Source organism: Salmo salar, chromosome 07 (assembly GCF_965601325.2).
Source record: "Salmo salar chromosome 07, fSalSal1, whole genome shotgun sequence".
Classification (NCBI taxonomy): domain Eukaryota; kingdom Metazoa; phylum Chordata; class Actinopteri; order Salmoniformes; family Salmonidae; genus Salmo; species Salmo salar.
The window spans coordinates 1,503,216-1,511,664 of NC_138297.1; positions in this window are offsets into that span (position 1 = coordinate 1,503,216).

Genomic DNA, 8,449 nt, shown 5'->3' on the forward strand with positions numbered 1-8,449 from the left:
AAGTTCTGATTCTGGAAGGGGTGAGAAGGAGTGACAGAGCTCTACTCCTGAAGTTCTGATTCTGGAAGGGGTGAGAAGGAGTGACAGAGCTCTGCTCCTGAAGTTCTGATTCTGGAAGGGGTGAGAAGGAGTGACAGAGCTCTACTCCTGAAGTTCTGATTCTGGAAGGGATGAGAAGGAGTGACAGAGCTCTACTCCTGAAGTTCTGATTCTGGAAGGGGTGAGAAGGAGTGACAGAGCTCTACTCCTGAAGTTCTGATTCTGGAAGGGGTGAGAAGGAGTGACAGAGCTCTACTCCTGAAGTTCTGATTCTGGAAGGGGTGAGAAGGAGTGACAGAGCTCTACTCCTGAAGTTCTGATTCTGGAAGGGGTGAGAAGGAGTGACAGAGCTCTACTCCTGAAGTTCTGATTCTGGAAGGGATGAGAAGGAGTGACAGAGCTCTACTCCTGAAGTTCTGATTCTGGAAGGGGTGAGGAGTGACAGAGCTCTACTCCTGAACTGTGATGAAAGCACAAAGGGAAGGTGGACCACTCACACACAACAAGAGCATGCGTGGTGTAAATTAAACTTTCATTTCCTTATGAATTTATCAAGGGTTTTAATTATTTGATTTGTTATTCTGATTATTATTAAGAAATACTACACTGCCGATGGGGGAGATTTAGGGGAGGGGTTAAGACAAGCCTCTACACGTTCCTGTGGTATACTTCAGCCAATGACAAGCTACTACACATTCCTGTGGTATACTTCAGCCAATGACAAGCTACTACACATTCCTGTGGTATACTTCAGCCAATGACAAGCTACTAAACATTCCTGTGGTATACTTCAGCCAATGACAAGCTACTACACATTCCTGTGGTATACTTCAGCCAATGACAAGCTACTAAACATTCCTGTGGTATACTTCAGCCAATGACAAGCTACTACACATTCCTGTGGTATACTTCAGCCAATGACAAGCTACTACACATTCCTGTGGTATACTTCAGCCAATGACAAGCTACTACACATTCCTGTGGTATACTTCAGCCAATGACAAGCTACTACACATTCCTGTGGTATACTTCAGCCAATGACAAGCTACTAAACATTCCTGTGGTATACTTCAGCCAATGACAAGCTACTCCACATTCCTGTGGTATACTTCAGCCAATGACAAGCTACTACACATTCCTGTGGTATACTTCAGCCAATGACAAGCTACTAAACATTCCTGTGGTATACTTCCGCCGATGACAAGCTACTACACATTCCTGTGGTATACTTCAGCCAATGACAAGCTACTAAACATTCCTGTGGTATACTTCAGCCAATGACAAGCTACTCCACATTCCTGTGGTATACTTCAGCCAATGACAAGCTACTCCACATTCCTGTGGTATACTTCAGCCAATGACAAGCTACTAAACATTCCTGTGGTATACTTCAGCCAATGACAAGCTACTACACATTCCTGTGGTATACTTCCGCCGATGACAAGCTACTCTGTATCAGTGGCTATTGGTCGATTACTGTAACCATTTATTGCAATTTCCTTATCTTGTTGGCTACGTATTGGGAGGGTTTAACTGAGGATTGTTAGCCACCGACACTGTTGGGATGCCTGGGACACATGCATCACGTCTGAGTCCTGTCCAAAGGGGGAATGGTCAGTGCAGAAAAGATTGGTAATGCACTATCGCAGCACATATCTGTGCACAATGTTTCATTGTTTAATGTTTAAGATGTTGGGGTGCTGAGCTGACATTGGGAATTGTTTTCAGATGGTCATACCATGGATCATTTAGCTATTTGATTTTGAATTTTAGGACCCCTGTAGGTATACCCTTTAGTTATGAAACAAAAGTATAAAAAAGGATTTGGTAAAATATTGATGTTGGCCTTTACTACTAAAGCCCATTGAAACGCATAGAATAAAACATTAAAAAGGAAAGACAAACATTTTTATCATAAGAAACAAGGTTTTGAAGTATCTGTCTGGTATACAGTACCAGTCAACAGTTTGGCACACCTGCTCATTCCAGGGTTTTTCTTAATTTTTTTACTATTTTCTACATTGTAGAATAATAGTGAAGACATCAAAACTATGAAATAACACATATGGAATCATGTAGGAACCAAAAAAAAGTGTTAAACAAATCTAAAGATATTTTATATTTGAGATTCTTCAAAGTACCCACCCTTTGCCTTGATGACAGCTTTGCACACTCTTGGTATTCTCTCAACCAGCTTCATGAGGTAGTCACCTGGAATGCATGTCAATTAACAGGTGTGCCTTGTTAAGTTAATTTGTTGAATTTCTTTCCTTCTTAATGCGTTTGAGCCAATCAGTTGTGTTGTGACAAGCTAAGGGGGTGGTATACAGAAGATGGCCCTATTTGGTAAAAGACCAAGTCCATATTATGGCAAGAACAGCTCAAATAAGCAAAGAGAAATGACAGTCCATCATCACTTTAAGACATGAAGGTCAGCCAATCTGGAACATTTCAAGAACTTTGAAAGTTTCTTCAAGTGCAGTCGCAAAAACCATGAAATCCTCCTGCAGAGGATAAGTTCATTGGAGTTACCATCCTCAGAAATCGGCAATTAACTGCACCTCAGATTGCACCTCATGGAGTTCAAGTAACAGACACATCAACTGTTCAGAGGAGACTGCGTGAATCAGGCCTTCATGGTCGAATTTCTGCAAAGAAACCACTACTAAAGGACACCAATAATAAGAAGAGACTTGGTGGGGCCAAGTAACACGAGCAATGGACATTAGACCGGTGGAAATCTGTCCTTTGGTCTGATAAATCCAAATTTGAGATGTCTTTGTGAGACTAGTTGAACGGATGATCTCTGCATGTGTGGTTCCCACCGTGAAGCATGGAGGAGGAGGTGTGGGGGTGCTTTGCTGGTGACACTGTCAGTGATTTATTTAGAATTCAAGGCACGCTTAACCAGCATGGCTACCACAGCATTCTGCAGAGATACGCCATCCGATCTGGTTTGGGCTCAGTGGGACTCTCTGTGTGTCTCTCTGTGTGTCATTCTACACTGTCTGTAGACTCTACCTTACTGTTCTCCACCCTACACTGTCTGTAGACTCCACCTTACTGTTCTCCACCCAACACTGTCTGTAGACTCCACCTTACTGTTGGGGACAGTGTGTTGTGGTTGGGGACAGTGTGTTGTGATTGGGGACAGTGTGTTGTGGTTGGGGACAGTGTGTTAGGGACAGTGTGTTATGGACAGTGTGTTGTGGTTGGGGACAGTGTGTTGTGGTTGGGGACAGTGTGTTGTGGTTGGGGACAGTGTGTTGTGGTTGGGGACAGTGTGTTAGGGACAGTGTGTTATGGACAGTGTGTTGTGGTTGGGGACAGTGTGTTGTGGTTGGGGACAGTGTGTTGTGGTTGGGGACAGTGTGTTGTGGTTGGGGACAGTGTGTTGTGGTTGGAGACAGTGTGTTGTGGTTGGGGACAGTGTGTCGTGGTTGGGGACAGTGTGTCGTGGTTGGGGACAGTGTGTTGTGGTTGGGGACAGTGTGTTAGGGACAGTGTGTTATGGACAGTGTGTTGTGGTTGGGGACAGTGTGTTGTGGTTATGGACAGTGTGTTGTGGTTGGGGACAGTGTGTTGTGGTTGGGGACAGCGTGTTGTGGTTGGGGACAGTGTGTTGTGGTTGGGGACAGCGTGTTGTGGTTGGGGACAGTGTGTTGTGGTTGGGGACAGTGTGTTGTGGTTGGGGACAGTGTGTTGTGGTTGGGGACAGTGTGTTAGTGGTTGGGGACAGTGTGTTAGTGGTTGGGGACAGTGTGTTGTGGTTGGGGACAGTGTGTTGTGGTTGGGGACAGTGTGTTGTGGTTGGGGACAGCGTGTTGTGGTTGGGGACAGCGTGTTGTGGTTGGGGACAGTGTGTTGTGGTTGGGGACAGTGTGTTGTGGTTGGGGACAGTGTGTTGTGGTTGGGGACAGTGTGTTGTGGTTGGGGACAGTGTGTTGTGGTTGGGGACAGTGTGTTGTGGTTGGGGACAGTGTGTTGTGGTTGGGGACAGTGTGTTGTGGTTGGGGACAGTGTGTTATGTTTGGGGACAGTGTGTTGTGGTTAGGGACAGTGTGTTGTGGTTGGGGACAGTGTGTTGTGGTTGGGGACAGTGTGTTATGGACAGTGTGTTGTGGTTGGGGACAGTGTGTTGTGATTGGGGACAGTGTGTTGTGGTTGGGGACAGTGTGTTATGGACAGTGTTTTGTGGTTGGGGACAGTGTGTTGTGGTTGGGGACAGTGTGTTGTGGTTGGGGACAGTGTGTTATGGTTGGGGACAGTGTGTTATGGTTGGGGACAGTGTGTTGTGGTTAGGGACAGTGTGTTGTGGTTGGGGACAGTGTGTTGTGGTTGGGGACAGTGTGTTGTGATTGGGGACAGTGTGTTGTGGTTGGGGACAGTGTGTTGTGGATGGGGACAGTGTGTTGTGGTTGGGGACAGTGTGTTGTGGTTGGGGACAGTGTGTTGTGGTTGGGGACAGTGTGTTGTGGTTGGGGACAGTGTGTTGTGGTTGGGGACAGTGTGTTGTGGTTGGGGACAGTGTGTTGTGGTTGGGGACAGTGTGTTGTGGTTGGGGACAGTGTGTGGGCACATAATTAAACGTGTGTGTGTGGTGTGGGTGGGGTCTCCGGCAGCCTCTGGAACTGCCGGTCTGCGGCCAACAAGGCAGAGTTCATCTCAGCCTATGCTGCCCTCCAGCACCTCGACTTCTTGGCGCTGACGGAAACATGGATTACCACAGATAACACTGCTACTCCTACTGCTCTCTCCTCATCTGACCACGTGTTCTCGCATACCCCGAGAGCTTCTGGTCAGCGGGGTGGTGGCACTGGAATCCTCATCTCTCCCAAGTGGACATTCTCTCTTTCTCCCCTGACCCATCTGTCTATCTCCTCATTTGAATTCCATGCTGTCACAGTTACCAGCCCTTTCAAGCTTAACATCCTTATCATTTATCGCCATCCAGGTTCCCTTGGAGAGTTCATCAATGAGCTTGACGTCTTGATAAGTTCCTTTCCTGAGGATGGCTCACCTCTCACAGTTCTGGGTGACTTTAACCTCCCCACGTCTACCTTTGACTCATTCCTCTCTGCCTCCTTCTTTCCACTCCTCTCCTCTTTTGACCTCACCCTCTCACCTTCCCCCCCTACTCACAAGGCAGGCAATACGCTTGACCTCATCTTTACTAGATGCTGTTCGTCCACTAATCTCATTGCAACTCCCCTCCAAGTCTCCGACCACTACCTTGTATCCTTTTCCCTCTCGCTCTCATCCAACACTTCTCACTCTCCCCCTACTCGGATGGTATTGCGCCGTCCCAACCTTCGCTCTCTCTCTCCCGCTACTCTCTCCTCTTCCATCCTATCATCTCTTCCCTCTGCTCAAACATTCTCCAACCTATCCCCTGATTCTGCCTCCTCAACCCTCCTCTCCTCCCTTTCTACATCCTTTGATTCTCTATGTCCCCTATCCTCCCGGCCGGCTCGGTCCTCCCCTCCTGCTCCGTGGCTCGACGACTCATTGTGAGCTCACAGAACAGGGCTCCGGGCAGCCGAGCGGAAATGGAGGAAAACTCGCCTCCCTGCGGACCTGGCATCCTTTCACTCCCTCCTCTCTACATTTTCCTCTTCTGTCTCTGCTGCTAAAGCCACTTTCTACCACTCTAAACTCCAAGCATCTGCCTCTAACCCTAGGAAGCTCTTTGCCACCTTCTCCTCCCTCCTGAATCCTCCTCCCCCTCCCCCCCCCCTCCTCCCTCTCTGCGGATGACTTCGTCAACCATTTTGAAAAGAAGGTCGACGACATCCGATCCTCGTTTGCTAAGTCAAACGACACCGCTGGTCCTGCTCACACTGCCCTACCCTGTGCTTTGACCTCTTTCTCCCCTCTCTCTCCAGATGAAATCTCGCGTCTTGTGACGGCCGGCCGCCCAACAACCTGTCCGCTTGACCCTATCCCCTCCTCTCTTCTCCAGACCATTTCCGGAGACCTTCTCCCTTACCTCACCTCGCTCATCAACTCATCCTTGACCGCTGGCTACGTCCCTCCCGTCTTCAAGAGAGCGAGAGTTGCACCCATTCTGAAAAAACCTACACTCGATCCCTCCGATGTCAACAACTACAGACCAGTATCCCTTCTTTCTTTTCTCTCCAAAACTCTTGAACGTGCCGTCCTTGGCCAGCTCTCCTGCTATCTCTCTCAGAATGACCTTCTTGATCCAAATCAGTCAGGTTTCATGACTGGTCATTCAACTGAGACTGCTCTTCTCTGTGTCATGGAGGCTCTCCGCACTGCTAAAGCTAACTCTCTCTCCTCTGCTCTCATCCTCCTAGACCTATCTGCTGCCTTTGATACGGTGAACCATCAGGTCCTCCTCTCCACCCTCTCCGAGCTGGGCATCTCCGGCGCGGCCCACGCTTGGATTGCGTCCTACCTGACAGGTCGCTCCTACCAGGTGGCGTGGCGAGAATCTGTCTCCGCACCACGTGCTCTCACCACTGGTGTCCCCCAGGGCTCTGTTCTAGGCCCTCTCCTATTCTCGCTATACACCAAGTCACTTGGCTCTGTCATATCCTCACATGGTCTCTCCTACCATTGCTATGCAGACGACACACAATTAATCTTCTCCTTTCCCCCTTCTGATAACCAGGTGGCGAATCGCATCTCTGCATGTCTGGCAGACATATCAGTGTGGATGACGGATCACCACCTCAAGCTGAACCCCGGCAAGACGGAGCTGCTCTTCCTCCCGGGGAAGGACTGCCCGTTCCATGATCTCGCCATCACGGTTGACAACTCCATTGTGTCCTCCTCCCAGAGTGCTAAGAGCCTCGGCGTGACCCTGGACAACACCCTGTCGTTCTCCACTAACATCAAGGCGGTGACCCGATCCTGTAGGTTCATGCTCTACAACATTCGCAGAGTACGACCCTGCCTCACACAGGAAGCGGCGCAGGTCCTAATCCAGGCACTTGTCATCTCCTGTCTGGATTACTGCAACTCGCTGTTGGCTGGGCTCCCTGCCTGTGCCATTAAACCCCTACAACTCATCCAGAACGCCGCAGCCCGTCTGGTGTTCAACCTTCCCAAGTTCTCTCACGTCACCCCGCTCCTCCGCTCTCTCCACTGGCTTCCTGTTGAAGCTCGCATCCGCTACAAGACCATGGTGCTTGCCTACGGAGCTGTGAAGGGAACGGCACCTCCGTACCTTCAGGCTCTGATCAGGCCCTACACCCAAACAAGGGCACTGCGTTCATCCACCTCTGGCCTGCTCGCCTCCCTACCTCTGAGGAAGCACAGTTCCCGCTCAGCCCAGTCAAAACTGTTCGCTGCTCTGGCACCCCAATGGTGGAACAAGCTCCCTCACGACGCCAGGACAGCGGAGTCAATCACCACCTTCCGGAGACACCTGAAACCCCACCTCTTTAAGGAATACCTGGGATAGGATAAAGTAATCCTTCTAACCCCCCACCCCCCTAAAAGATTTAGATGCACTATTGTAAAGTGGTTGTTCCACTGGATATCATAAGGTGAATCCACCAATTTGTAAGTCGCTCTGGATAAGAGCGTCTGCTAAATGACTTAAATGTAAATGTTAAATGTAAATGTGGGTGTGTGTGGGGTGTGGTGTGGGTGTGGTGTGGGGTGTGTGTGGGGTGTGGTGTGTGTGTGTGTGTGGTGTGGTGTGTGGTGTGGTGTGTGTTTGGTGTGTGTGTGTGTGGTGTGGTGTGTGTGTGTGTGTGTGTGTGTGTGTTGTGATTGTGTGATTGTGTTAATGGTGTGTGTGTGGTGTGGTGTATGTGTGGTGTGTGTGTGTGGTGTGTGGTGTGTGTGTATGGTGTGTGTGTGTGGTGTGTGTGTGGTGTATGTGTGTGTGTGTGTGTGTGTGTGTGTGTGTGTGTGTGTGTGTGTGTGTGTGTGTGTGTGTGTGTGTGTGTGTGTGTGTGTGTGTGTGTGTGTGTGTGTGTGTGTGTGTGTGTGTGTAGTCGTTTAGCTCAGTTAACTTACATTTCTTGGTAACAGGAACAATGGTGGCCCTCTTGAAGCATGTGGGGACAGCAGACTGGGATAGGGAGAGATTGAATATGTCCGTAAACACACCAGCCAGCTGGTCTGCGCATGCTCTGAGGACGCGGCCGGGGATGCCATCTGGGCCGGCAGCCTTGCGAGGGTTAACGCGTTTAAATGTTTTACTCATGTTGGCTGCGGTGAAGGAGAGCTGGTTTTGGTAGCGGGCCGTGTCGGTGGCACTGTGTTGACCTCAAAGCGAGCAAAGAAGTTGCTTAGTTTGTCTGGGAGCAGGACATCATGGTCCGCGACGGGGCTGGTTTTCTTTTTGTAGTCCATGATTGACTGTAGACCCTGCCACATACCTCTCATGTCTGAGCCGTTGAATTGCGACTCTACTTTGTCTCTATACTGA